This window comes from Parasteatoda tepidariorum, chromosome 6 (assembly GCF_982258835.1).
Source record: "Parasteatoda tepidariorum strain Cologne lab strain chromosome 6, Ptep-v5.0, whole genome shotgun sequence".
NCBI classification, from domain to species: Eukaryota; Metazoa; Arthropoda; class Arachnida; order Araneae; family Theridiidae; genus Parasteatoda; species Parasteatoda tepidariorum.
The window spans coordinates 87767471-87782588 of record NC_141760.1 but is presented as its reverse complement, the minus strand read 5'-3'; the positions used below and the strand labels follow the sequence as shown (position 1 = coordinate 87782588).

The following is a 15118-nucleotide window of genomic DNA, read 5'->3' as shown; positions in this document are numbered from 1 at the left end:
AATATTGAAATGAAGGATATCCACTAGATTAAATCATAAAAGAAAACTACAAAGCAAATAAGAAACTACAATATTACGTTATGTTTGATACTGCTGTTATATATAATCTGCATAGAATGAACGGTTAAAAATAATGTTTGTAAAGTTTGTGCCAACCAAAAGTAATACTTTTGAGTTAATAATATATTTTTAATCACAGACCTAAAAATGGAAGCTACACATTAATTGGTAGAATAAAACGTGGTACTTTTTTCTTTAAATGTATACCGGGTGTCTCAAAAGTGACCAACCATTAACTTAAACACATAAAAAAAAGAACTTAAAAATAATCATAAATAATACAGTTTGATTAGAAGCATATAGTTAATAAAAGTATACATGCTGCTTTCTGCTCAGGAAGCCAGTTAATATGTAAGCTTTAAAATTATCGAAAACGCTCGTCACGGGAATGCGTTGTTCAAAAACTCTTACTGCCTGTAGCCCAATGCAAATATTTCCTTTAGAATGGCATGTAGTTAAATATCTTGATTAGTGATTTTTTATTTTTTTAAATCGCAGGTTATTTTTAGGACTTATTCTGCATTTTTCATATAATAATATTTGAAAATTAAATCATGCTGTATTACTGTTGATTAGTTTTTAGTTCACTTTCAGGATCGGTTCAGCAACGACGATAATTGAACGCTCATTTATTGAAACCTTAATGAGTTGTATGTTTGAATTATGTTTCTTCTCAAGTTGATCCATATTATCGTTTAATCATGTTTAAGAAATTCGATAATATTTTTCAGCTTAGAACCACAGCTGCAGCAAATTGGAACAATACTCTGGCTCAGCACCTCAAAATTTCTTACAGTGTGGGTGTACAAAAGTTAAGATTGGTTTATATTTAAAGTAATAATTTATCTAGATTAAAATAAATATTTAATTTAAGGTATATTTCTGTTGATATAGAAGTTGATGTTGTTGTTGTCGCATGCCATTAAGACAAATGTGGTGCGCACCTTCTTGTTTTCTAGTGGCAACAACAATGGCCAAGAATTCGAGTTCTGCCACACACATACGTCACAGCCCGTTTATAAGGTGGACTCATACATCCATTCATTCACCCAGAGATCGTAATTTTGACGTGAACCAGAGAATGATCAATCACCAATTCAATACCCCCAGAGGTACGCTGAGTTATGGGATTATAACGGACTTTGCGACCCGGTAGATTTAACGTGCACCGGTCACTATTTACAACACCGGCGTCTTCGGTCGGGGGGATCGAACCCACGACACTTGAACATGGGCCCAACGCCGTACCAACCAGGCAATCCCTGTCCATGGATATTTCGATTAATATAGCATTTCCATCAAGCCGGCCAGGCGGCCGAGCGGTTAGCGTGCCTGACTGCGAAGCCATAGGCTGCAGGTTCGAATCCCGCTCTGGGCATGGATGTTTCTCTCTCTCTTTGTACTGTCCTCTGTTGTGAATGTGAATGATGTGTGAATGTGGCCCACCCTATAAACGGGTTTGTGGCAGTGTGGCGTGGGCAATGTTGCTCGCCTCCGTGACTTTGGTTCACAGGTGCCCACTGGGTAACGCGGAATGAGCAACAATTCTGGCATAGTATTGGCAAAGATTCAAAATTCAGTGCCTGCCAGTGGGAAAAAAAAAAAAAAAAAAACATTTCTATCAAGACTAGTATTATAAATTTACTTAGCCATACTATATGTTTCCTTTTCTTGCCTTTTTTGCCTAGGTACCTTTTTTGCAATTTTAAGTAGCTAATCAGGTCGATAACATCGGAATATTCCACTCGTACGAACATTCTATCTAAATTTTATGTATAAATTTATCTATTTAAGTAAATAGTTAATTTATATTTAGGGTATAGATTTATTCATATTTAAGTAAACATTTAATTAATATATTTATTAATGTATGATTCATATCTTAGTTGGTAATAAATATTACTAAACCGTATGCAAATGTTGATTACTTTTTTCATAAATATCGTTGGGTCGGCATATATATATACATATATATATATAGGTTTGATGCAATCTTCATTCCACTCGCACAAACATTCTTCCTAATTTTAGGTATAAATGTATCGTTGTTGTCAGAAGAAATCTCTTATCTCTATTTTTAGATCTCTATTTAATACGACATAGTTAAGAAAACTCTAAACTTTTAACTATAATAAATATAAAACTTGTATAAAGTAAATAATGTATAAAGTAATATAAAACTTTAGTAAAGTAAATATAAAACTTGATCTAATAATTTTTTTCAAATTTTTCCCCAAATGTCTTCCTTCTATATGAAAAAGATTGCAAATTAATTTACATAATAATTTCATTTCATAAAAACTGTAGAATGAAGTTGGTCGATTTAATTTCTAATTTAAATCACTGTAATCTGCTATAATCCTAAAAGTTAGGCACTTGTAATGGAAATTTGATTAATAATAACTATATTAATTCAACATTATTCTTAAGGATCCCCATACGAAGTCAGTTCATGTTTCCATTTTAATTAAACTTAAAATTAATTAACAAAAATATCAATTTATGTATAATTTTGCTTTTTAAATTGCTTAATATTTAATTTATATTTAAAGTATTAATTTACCTATATTAAAGTTAATAATTAATTTATACCTTGATTAATGTATGATTTCTATCTATGCTAATAATAAATATTACTAACCCGTATATAAAAGTTTTTAGTTATAGGCATAAGTATGCCCATGGATGCATGCCTGGAATCTATTCTACTCGCACAAACATCCTATCTAATTTTGTCAACGTTCTCGAAAATATTAAAATTCGTTGCTAAAATTTCGAGTAACTCTTTCGCCTAAAATAATTTAAGTTCAAGAGTTCCGCAGAATTTTATAAGCTCATTTAGAAGTTTAAATATGCTAATGTTTGTAACAGAATTGCATAAATTTTGTACTCTTCTAACTTAGTTAGTAACAGAGTTATATAAACTCCGCATGCCTTCTAACGTTAGAAACTTCTGTAAGGTTCTTGAAATAAGCCTGATAGAAGTTTTGAATAGAAATCTTCAAAAGTTTTAGTTTTCAAAACAGAAATGGCGAAGCTAACTTTGTTATTAACATGAACATAAAATATACTTAGTGTTATTCTTTTTAAAATAAATATTATGAGTGCTCTGAATTTAAATAAGTAAGTGTTGATCATTTCATTTTCATCAGTTAGTAAATCATTTTTTACTAACTTTTTATTTTTAAAATTAAATAATGAAAGAGATGTGTAAACAAGTTAGATTTCTGTTTTTGATCACATTATGAGTTCGTATAATTAAATAAAAATAACTGATAGGATATTCCAATTTCTTATCAACATAAAATTTTCAGTATAAGTATCATCCACTTATTGGAAAACTTAAGCAAACCCATCTTTCAAATTATTTGCGGTAAACAGAATTAATATTTAAAGCAGATAACGGATAGTTTTTTTTTAATGTTTACTGTTTTCCGTAAATTAAATTTCTTGTATGATATTATTTTTATATAAAACCAATATTAGATCAAAAATTAATTTATGTCATGTTGCCACTTTTTCAAGTCGGGAAATTCTTCCTTTTTATGTAATGTCGTCATTCCCCAGCTTTTTTAAGACAGCCATTTTTTTAAAAATCATTTTTAATTGCTTTCTAAAAAAAAGCTTAAAAAATAATATTTTTAAATATTCCAAAGCGTTAATTATAATCAAACTACCCAACAGACGACTCGAAGCTTTCAGTTTATGAAATATAATTTATTTTCCTTTAGGAGAATTAAAAATAAAATAAAAGTACTTTAAACTGAAAGAATTTACAAGAAGAAAAATGAAAGCTTGAAACCATGGTACTAAATTTAACCCAAATATCTACTATTTTGTGAAATGCACTGAAAACTGTTAAAAAAAATGTCTACTTAATTTTTTTTTTCAAACAGTCGAAAAATTTTGGTAAATATTATCATAAAACTGTCAAAATATCAAATAACTATCTATATCTAAAATAGCGCGATGCTTAAAAAAAGAAATTTTTCAATAATTGAAAGGCTAGGGGCAATATATAATGAGAAGTCACATTTTCAAATTATTCAAAAAAACGTTCTTTTTAAGAACACAACGATTTCCATGTAGACACTAAGCTGTTTCTGTAAATTGTGCTGTAAATTAGCAGTCCGTCACGAAGACTAGTTTGTCCTAATGCATTATCTAGGAGTTCCCTTGTCTTCAGGGCTGAGTTCAACATTACAAGACTACTTATTTGAGCAGTGATAGTCGTAAACATAAAAAATGGATCAGCTGTGCAACTACGGTAATATAATAAAACAAAACTTATAAAGTACTTATTTAGAAACAATACTATAGGGTAAAATTTTATTTGAAAATGTCAACTATCGAAAAAGTGTGCATGTTGTGGAGGAACTGATGAGGCAAAAAAGAATATTCATTAAACAAAAATGATGTTTACGCAAATGATATCTTTTTTTTTTAATGTTTAAAACGAAATAAAACTTTTTTTAATTGTTCCATCATGCATAAATTAGATTTCTTTATCGCTGCATAAAATTTTGGATAATTGCAATGAAAGCAGATTAAAAAACAATGAATAAAAAAATTTAAATCATTTATTTAATTTAATAGTTTGATTAATACTTTTCCGTTTTAAAAATGTGAATTATGCAAAACAATTATTGGCACAGAATTTTCCCGCTACGTTTCGATATTTATTAATCGGCAACAATTTGTATATCAATTTCGGATAAAGGCATCTCAATATTTTTCGAATTCATGTTTTAAAGATTTAAAAATAAATAAATACATATACAAAATAAAAACTAAGTGAATGGGATATATTGAAAGTTTTGATATTTAAAAAAAACAACTTATAAAATATTTAAATGAATTTATCTTCATAATCAGCTATATTTCTTACCGTAACATGTGTAAGTTATATTTTACAACGATTTTATTTACTGATATATTTTTGGCATTTAAAAACGGTATTTAAAATACAGCGGAAACAGTTATTATATTTCAATTCGGCAACTCAAACGCGTTAAACCTAGCTTAAAAACAATTTCCCAAATCACCAACAGCTAAATGTCGAAAGAGATTTTCAGAATATTGAGAAATGTATAATAATTACATAACTGTTATCTTAATGTTTAACTTCTAACTGAGATATAACCCACAAACAGAAGTGAGAGTTGAGGACATTCAAAAAAGGCAATTTTAAAAATAGCTTTTAAGATCTTGTTGAGTAATTTGTTTTATATATGGCTTACCAGTAATTATAAGGTTTTGTTTTCACTGAAAAATATCTTGAATTATCTTTTAGAGTGCAACTTGTTATTTAAATGAAATTCTTTTTATTATCTTATCTCTTAAATGCTTTCATAAGGAGAATATCTTTCTTATCATAAAGTGAAATCTAAGCAAAACTTGTTTTATTACTAAATTCTATTCTTAGGTGCATTTTAGACATCTGCTATTAAGTGGAAAAAACATATTTATTTTACAGATTTAAAACAATAAATAAAGACTGAAAACAATAAATAAAAATTAAAAAAATAATATTTAACATAAAAAATGATTTAATAAAAATAAAAATATTTAATACAATTTCACGCGTAGAATAATTTTTGTAGAGCAATTGTATTTGAAACTAAAGCAAAAACTGCTTGAATGAAGGACAAAAAAAAGTACATAAATGGACATATTATAGTTTTAATTCCATAAACAAAAACATTCATCAGTGTATAATGGTAAAAAAAAAAAAAAAATGGCGTTTTTGACACAGAAGAAGATTTTTGTTTATAGAGCTATACAACTGAAACTGTGGTATGTCCATTTATATACTTCTATTTGTGCTTTATTCAGGCTGTTTTTGCTTTCGTTTACATGGAACAAAGTATACCCTATCCTCTGTTGAATAATTGTATTTTATTTCTAATTTTTCTTTCTTTTTCTACCGAATTTTGTACTTTGTTGTTATGGGGAATCTACGGAACCAATCGTCAGTAAAAACAGTTTTTAAAACAGTAGAACGGTTCCCGAAGATAACAGTAATGTTTCATTTCACCTTAATACTTAAAATTATCTTTTAATTATATTATTTTCAAATTTTCCAGAATCATTTAATATTTTAGAAAAAAAAGTTTTTCATCCTAGAAACTCGGGACCCAGAGTTTGCAAAGATTGAACATAGTATCCTTTAGAAGTAAGTTGACGAAATATGTTTCATTTACGCATTACATTCAGTTCTTGAATCAGAACAATTTTTTTACTCGTGGATCTCAGAATTTAGAAGTAAACCATCTTCAGATATTTTGATTTAATTTTCGCCCAGATCGTTAAAAAAAACTGTATAAACTATTGCTTTTGATTTTCATTACGATAGTTACATAACAAGAAAAAAAATGTTTTTTTTTCATTTATTTCGTAACTATTCTGAATATTATCACTGAAGCAGGCAGTTGCGAGGTCCAGGACAAATGCCTCATCTCATGATTTTACTGAACGTAGCACTAGGTTTATTTTTATTTTCTCATAATGCGTGTACAAAGGTAGTGTTGTAAAACTTTATTCATTAAAAATAATTCTCAAGCAAAATTTTCTTAGAAAATATAATAGAAAAGTTGAAAAATCCCATGATTATGAAATACTTTCTAGAATAAAGAAAAATACATTTGATTTTAACAATAATTTTTATTTCAATATTTTTTTTAAATATGAAATACATAACAAGTAAAGTTTAAAAGTAAAAAAAATGGCTCAGGGGATCGACCGTTCACCTCCCAATGGGATAACCCACTTTTAAATACAGTAAGTAAAATTTTTTTAAATTCATTTTTCAGATGTTGGCTTTTAAACTCGCCTTAGCTGGAGCTTCGAACTTCATTGTCAAAAGTAATTCCCTGTGTCACGTTGCCCAAGGGCCAGTCCTGATAGGGTCCCAAAAATGAGGCTACTACTATCTTCCTTTCTATTCCATGCCAATGAAAGAGAAAGCGAAATTTTTCAAATTTTCAATACTATAAACCAGATCCGCGATGGCTCAGGGGATCGACCGTTCACCTCCCAATGGGTAACTCACTTTTGAAACTCAGTGGTGTCTGGTTGATACGAATTCCGCAACCATAATGCTGACGTAAAATATCCTCAGTGGTAGATGGATCATGGGTTAGAGTACCCTTGCAGTCAGGCTAACCGTGAGAGGTCTTCGTTGTTTTCCTTTCAATGTTACGCAAAAAGCTCCATTTTTCCACAGACGCAAATGTCTCCCAATACTTGATCCAGAAGCTCCCTTGTCTTCTGTTATGAGTTCAAAATTACAAAGCTACAGCGTTGAACAATGGTAGTCGTAAATTCATAACTGGGACGGTTGTTTAACGACCATTATAAAAGCAGGGGTCTGTCTAGGTTTTTTTGAGAGATACCTATTTTGCGAAAATTTAGTCATAATTTGTGAAATTTTAAAATTATTTTAAAAAATGAGCACAAAAATATGCTACAATAAGAAAATAGTTAATAAAATATGTTAAAAGTAAATTGTAAAACAACCGTTTTTTTCTAAAATTGAATTTGTGAAAGTATCGCCTAACTACAGTAAATTTGCCCTGGACAGACCCCTGAAAAGAAAAATACTATAAACCAATAATAATTAAAAACTGAAATATTTGTAACTATTAAACAATTGTTTTTCGAATAACTGCGTCGTGGGATATTTTTTAGAATTCTAGAAATTTTCCAATCATCCAGCTTAAAAAAAAAAAAAAAAAACTTCTCGTAACTGAAAGTTACGACCACTCTGATGATTCAGAACAATTTTCATATGCAAAATTAAACAGTTTATGGAAAAAACTGAGCATGGTTTTATAGCAGACGATCATAACATTAATGGAAGTGCTTCTAAAAAGAATATCACAAGCGTGCCAAAACAAAAGAATAGAAAAAGTACGTGCATTTTTTTTTTGCCGTTTTTAATAACTCTTTCTTTGTCTGAACTCGGCATTTCATAATCATTTCCCCCTTTGATAACGAGGAATTTGCTTATAAATATTCGTCGTAGACGAAGGTCAGTCAGGCACATTAGGGCTATTCATTTCAAATGCCGAGGCGTTTGATATAGTTCTAGGTTGCGGAAATGATAAAAATTATTCGAATCACCCTCGCTCATTGTTAGAGTTGTAATCTGTTGTATTTTGAAAGTAAGTGTAAAACGCATGAGTGATTAGGAAGTTCTCCAACAATGTGTTTCTCCTACTGAGCTTAGATGCATTGTGGAAAGGATTGGGATATCTCTTTTGTGAAGGGATTTTTAGGGATTATCTTAGGTATTTTTAAATAAAAATAAGCCAATAGATTTTGTTTTCGGAGACCTTATTTAAAGTTTAATCGAGAATTAACAATGAAATTGTAATTCGAGGAAAAGTTTTCACTAAACGTTTTTCAATTCGCTCACTCAAAAATTTTAAGTTAAAGAAAGATTTCAGTTTTTTTTTAATTTCATTAGGATATTCAAATATAATTTTGTGTAACATAAATAATTAGTTTAAAAGAAATGCTACTTGGACAAAATTGTTGAAACTCAAATAATTCAGATCTATGTGTCTTGATAATGCTTTAAAAATTTATCACATTCATTTCCTTTTAATCTATTAAGAGATAAGAGATTACTTTATTATCCAGCTTATAGTAACTAGAGGGCATAAGAGAATATTTATAATTTATTATAAAGATACGTTTAAAACAGAGACAATAAGAATGATTATTGGCTCATAATCAATAAGAAAAAGCCTATATAACCCCTCCTAAACCAAGGATGATGTACTGTTATTTGTCCAAGTTAATATGAATACTTAAGTTTCCTTTTTCAACTACTGAAATTTTTCTTTGTTTTTATGAGTAAGTTGCTTAAGCATAAGTTGTTTAATCTAAAAGTGATTTAAATTAGGTCAATGAATTCAATTAGTCAATTTTGAAAGACTGAACTTTAAATTGGTTTAGTCCAATAAAGGCTAATTTTTGTTAAATTTTCCCTTTTTATTGCCTTGTAATTCATTAGTTACTTTATTGTTTAAACTAGGAACTTATCTAGAGTTGCAATTAATAATTTAAATTAACATTTTAAAATTGAAATTATTTTACTTTTGTTCCAAATAAAATATTTCAGATAAATTTCAAATAGCCTTTGAGTTTAATATCAGCAAACAGAATTATTCTTTAACATTAAAACGTAGTATAATACTTTAATTTGACGATAGAAAAATGCTTCTTGGTGATAATTCGCTCGTAGCAAATAAACTCAAATATATATACGGCAGCATTTGAATGAAACAACAATTAAATAAAGCATTTCTGTTTTAGATGATGGGAAAGCTAAGCATAAAGAATGTCCTAATTTCTTCAAATGAAATTAAGCCGCTTTTGTCTGCCTAATCTTGCTTCTCAGTTTTCGAATGCATTGTTTTCGCTGCTCCCTCGAGACATTTCGAACAAAACTAACTTGATGAAATGTAATAGATTACATAATAAAAGAGTTTTCTAATCTTAAGTCTTTAAATAAAAGATAGTCATAAGTAATTATCTCTAATGAATACTATTAATATTGTGTCTCCCTGATGAATTTTTAATATCTCATTTTCTAGTATAAATTTATTTAGTGTCCCGTTCTCTCTGATGGATTTGAGGAAACTCTTTGATCTCAGCAAAGTATTTAAAAATAATACTACTCAAAATCGTGAATAAATAACACTTTTTAAGGGTGTAAGAATTATTTTTTCAAAAATACAATAAAGTTTAGCTAATAATATTACTCAGGAATTTTATGATTACGTACCTCGAAAGTTACATACAATATATCTTATAAATAGATTTTTCTTAGAAAAAGTTTTTTTTAATAAAAGCGAAATAGGTTTCTTATTAAAAAATACTGCAATACAAGAAAGAAAAAAATCCCAAACAACATTTTTTAAAGGGTAAGATTTATTTATTCAAAATGCAATAAAGTTAAGTAATGCAACTCAGATATTTATGATTACGTGCTTCGAAGGTTACATATTTCAATATATCTTATAAATAGTTTTTTTTGAATAAAACCAAAATATGTATTTTGTTACAAAAATACTACAATAAGAAAAAAATCCAAAGTAGAACATTTTTTGGGGGTAGGAATTATTTATTTACAAATGCAATGAAGTTTAGTTAAAATGCAATAAAGTTTAGTTTCTGAGGAATTTATGATTACGTGACTCGAAGGTTATATATTTCATTGTATCTTATAAACAGCTTTTTTGATGAAACTCAAATAGGAGTTTTATAAAGAAAATACATCAATTTGAAAATAATCCAAAACAACCCTTTTTTTTAAAAGAAAAAAAAGACATTTCGCAGAAATTAAAAATGTTCGTTAATGTGATTTATGCATAATGAATGATGCCAAATATATTTTAGTTATAATTACTGATCACAAGTATTAATACATTTTGTTTTTATAAGAATAGACCATATTAAAAATTCTGAGGTTAAAAATAGTAAAAAATTATAATTAATTTTGTAAAAATTTTTTAAAATATAGTAAATCCTGAAAAATGAAATGGTTAAAAGTAACAAACATAATTTCACATTTAATTATAAATTTTTATGTGACATGCTTTCGTGTACAGTTTAAAACAGGCAATTTTTCAAAAAAAATGCTTTAAAATTTCGCATAAGACACAAATTTAAAAGTTGCAAATGAATTTTCATCGTAGAAAACTTAAATCTTCAGAGGCGTATTTTGATTAAGTTCAAAAATTTTTTCTTTCCTACGTAACTTTCTGAACTATTTTGTAAAAATTAATTTAACCATCAAGTCCAAACTCTTTAAAATCTCCATAAGAATTCAGACTCTTTAAAATCTCTTTAATTAAACATATTAAATAATTCCTTTATTATTTTTTAAAATTGTTCTCTGTCTCTTATAACTCTTTTTTTTCAGTTCTGGCTTGTTAGAACCGCAAACGAGTGAAAGTTCATTAGTCAGTAAATAAATTCCTTCTGCTCTAAGAAAAAAAAGAAATGTATGTATTAACAGGGAAATTTTAATATCTTTTCGATAAAATTAACTACGTTAATGAATATAATATTTTCTTAACATTCAAAGTTCATATACTTTGCATTTAACCAACAAACAAATAAAAAGTTGCTTTCAATAAATTAACATTTATTCATTAATAAAAATCAAATATGCAGTTTAAATGTTTAATCAGATCATGAAAAATTAATAAAAAATTACAATAAAGTAATATAGTTTTTTTTTCACGCCAAAGGCTGAACTAAATCACTAACATATTATCATTCAATCAATTGTTGTACTATTGTATTTGTTAAGGGCAACAAGTTGTTTACAATAGTATTTTACTTTAAAATGAAACACGTCCCTAGTGGTTGCTACTAACTGAATGATCATCGATAAATTTTCCACAGCCAGATTGATCGTACAACTTTAAGAAAATTATTAAAGCAGCTAATAAAAAATGATAAAAAAATTCTAAAAAATTTTTGCTAAGCAATCTTATATAATAGCATCAATTTTTTGCTGAGATGTGGTCAAAACTGCAAACAACCAAAATAAACAATACTGAGATCATATTTTAATTCTTTTTTTTTTTATCTAAATAAAAGTTTGACAATTTCTTTTCTTTTCTCCATATTGCGATAAATGTAAGTTCTAACTCCAACATTTTATGCAAAAAGTTTTTAATGCAAAAAGTATTAATACTCAAATTAAGCATCAATGCCAAAGTTATATAACTCTGGGATTATTTTTTTATTTCCTATGAGCTGCACAATCAGTCTTCCCGATGAGCAGACCTAGTGCGTTCTCCAGGAGTGATATCCACTCTTTCAGGACCACAACAATGGGTGAGATACCGTTGGCCATGTTGATTTGGACGTCTAGTTTCTGTCACACTAGATGGCAGCACCGATACTCTATTTGGATTAAAAAATACTCCATTTGGATTAAAGTGCACTAGGAATTTAATTTTGCTGGAAAGGCCAAGAGCCAATAAGGTACTCCAGGGATCTTTTACATGCCGCATAATCATACGACAAGGCCGCTGAGGATTTTCTGCATCCCAAAAATCCGGTATCTGTGCCGGGGATCGCCTCAGAAGGCCGACGACAAACCAACTGCGCCACCAGCCACGGGAATATTTTTAATAAACAGAATAAACAGTAATACAAATTTACTCTTATAAGCATGGCATAAGTATTCATTACAAAACACGACCACTACAACTATAATTGAATTTAAATTTATTGGAGGCGTTTCTAACTATGTGTTTCTAACCACTGTAAAAAGTTAAATTTTTGCAGAGAAATAAAATTTCTTATTTTGAATTATTTACATTTTAGAGGCTTAAATAGCGGATAAATAGAGGCTTAAATAGTTGATTTCGAACGCAAAAAAGTTTTAAATCGCCAAGTTAAAGCAATAATGCGTTTATATATTATATATTTTATTCCCTAACTCCTCTAAATATTTCACCTGTATAGTCAGAAAAGTGTTAAATATACTTGAAATGATATATAAGTAAGAATATTAAGAAGAAATAAATGTTTGAAATCCAAACATATAAACATTTCTCTGAATATGATAACTTTAAACTACGAGACCTGGTATTTTGAATTCGTCTAATTTATTACTATAATAATTTTCAAAAATGTTAGCGTTTAAAACCTTTATGTGATTTAAATCATACGCTAGGAAATGAAATTCTATTTACCTTTATTATATGGCTATAAGAATGTTTTATAAATTCTTTTAACTTCGAAATAAATAAATATTCAATTCAGCATTTTATTAGAGTATTCTGATATAAATGGTTTCTTAAAATAAAATATTACTTTTTGGTAGACTTAGTATGGAATTGCATTTTGTTCAGGTCATAAAAAATATTTGTATTGGACTGTGAATAAAGATTTGATTTAAAAATATCTTTTTGCAATTTTTTTTCTCCAAAATCATTTATGCTTTCTTTTCTTCCATCGAAGCTTGTAGAGACTATTATAAACTTTGAATTGACTCCTTAACGCGAATCATTTTTATTTCCTTTTCTGAGTTTCCAAAACACAAATTAAAAGTAATTCATATTAAGTTATTGAATTCATTAAAATTATTGTATTTTAGTTTTAATATATCCCACCCCCTCAGTCAAAAGAAATCAAAAATAAATTTAGACTAAAAAGTGAAATAACAAATTCTGGTAAAATTATCGTGCTTTAAAATAAATTTAGACTAAAAAGTGAAGAAACAATTCTGGTAAAATTATCGTCCTGTATGGTAATGATATTTCTGCAAAAAAGAAAAATAAATCATTATTCTGGTGATAAAAACTAAAATATGCGGTATTTGAACTATTTATTAGGTAACTCTTTTCGTTCATATGATAACGGCTTACAGGGAGTTTTTGTTGTTAGAATTAAAGTTCTCATTGCCACACATTTAGTAAAAAAATTACAAAGTTGAAAAGCTATTTTAGCCAAATAAATGGTTTTCATTTCATGCTCTAAGGCTGAAAATAACCAAAAATAAAGAGTTAAATGATTACCATATTCGACAGTATCATAATAAAATTATTATATTTCACCACATTTACCAAATTTTATTACACATTATAAAACAATATTTTTTTGTTAATTTTATTAAAATCAATAGCTAAAAGCTTCGGTTAAAATTATCGAGCTTTTCGGTGTTCCCATAGAGCCAGAAACACCTTAATTTTCAACATTCTGGTAATTTTTACAATATTTTCTTTCTCAAAGTGTGATAATTTTCTGAAACAAACTTAATTTTGAATACAATAAAAACCCGGTTTATTGACTAGCAGATTAAATTCGCTCTTTTTTTCTCTTTTTTTTCAAAATAAAGATGATATTAAATAGAATTAAAATTAATTATTTTTAAAAGATTTATATTTTGAATGGCTCGGAAACTGAATGCCGCATTTTTGTTAAATAATTTATTTATTAAAAATATTAATATATTTTGTACAGAAAAAAGTATTATATTTATAAACTAGACTATATTCAAAATTCTGAGGTTAAAAATATTAAAAAATTGTAATTAATTTTGTAAAAATTACCGCGATATAGTAAATCCTGAGAAATGACATAGATAAAAGTAAACAACATAGTTAAAAGTAAAAAACATAAGCTTTTATATGACACTCTTTCATGTACAGTTTGAAACAGGCAATTTTATGAAAAGGCTTTCTATTTAGTTATTTACGAACTAATTAAAATTTTACTTAAATTTTCTGATTTAAAACCTAGTTTTCTTAAAACAATGATAAGATTTATTTTCAGTTTTCATGTATATAGGCCGAATTTTCATCGAGTGAGAACTGAACATTTCTTAAGCCACAGTAGTTGTAGTAAGAAAAAGTGCTAAAAAAGAATTTTTTTTTCATTTTGTTACATTTACAAGAAATGAGTAACTTTTCTTGAAAATATTTCAAGAGACAATTGATAATTTTTGGTTTAGGTGAAATAAAAAACAATCTTAAAATTAAAATTAGAAATAAATATTTTCATGAAAATTTGTAAAGAAAACTTACTTTTTTTCTAATACTTGCTAAGAAAAGGGTTTTATTCTAACTGAAGACTTGGTGTTAATAATCAATATAGTAAATGTCTGTGATTTTTGATTTAAAAAATATTTTATTTAGTTGTTTACAACTTGTCTTTTCTTTAGAGCTTTTATTTAATACCTATTGTCATAAAAGAATGAAAAGATTTACCTTCAGCTTTCATGTGTGGATTTATTTGACCGAATTCTGATATCAAGCGAGAACTCAACATTTTTAAGGCATTGTTACAGTATAGTAAAAAGAAGTATAAAGCAGAATTTGCTTATTTTGTATACTTTTTTTTCTCGTATTATTGAGTAAATGATTTTTAAGCAGAAAAGTATTCCTGTCAATTTTTAAGTTTTCTTGTCAAATTTCAAGATTATTGGTTTCTTGAAAAAAAAAGCATTTAAAAAAAAAATCGATTTTTAAAAAATTGGTAATAAAAGAAATCAAAATAAAACAGAATTTAAAAGAATCAAAGA

General features: G+C 27.5%; 1 protein-coding gene across 2 annotated transcripts in view; it reads right to left on the bottom strand.

Annotated features, from left to right (window-relative positions):
* LOC107450354 (PTB domain-containing engulfment adapter protein 1) overlaps positions 1-15118 on the bottom strand; it is a 49751-nt gene that overhangs the window by 31395 nt on the left and 3238 nt on the right. The window contains exon 1 of one of the 2 annotated variants that reach the window (XM_071178413.2): positions 14622-14658. The exons of the other annotated variant lie outside the window; for it this stretch is intronic. The gene's annotated coding sequence lies outside the window, so the exon portion shown is untranslated. Of the gene's footprint in view, positions 1-14621; positions 14659-15118 lie in introns of those variants that run through there. 2 annotated transcript variants of the gene reach the window in all.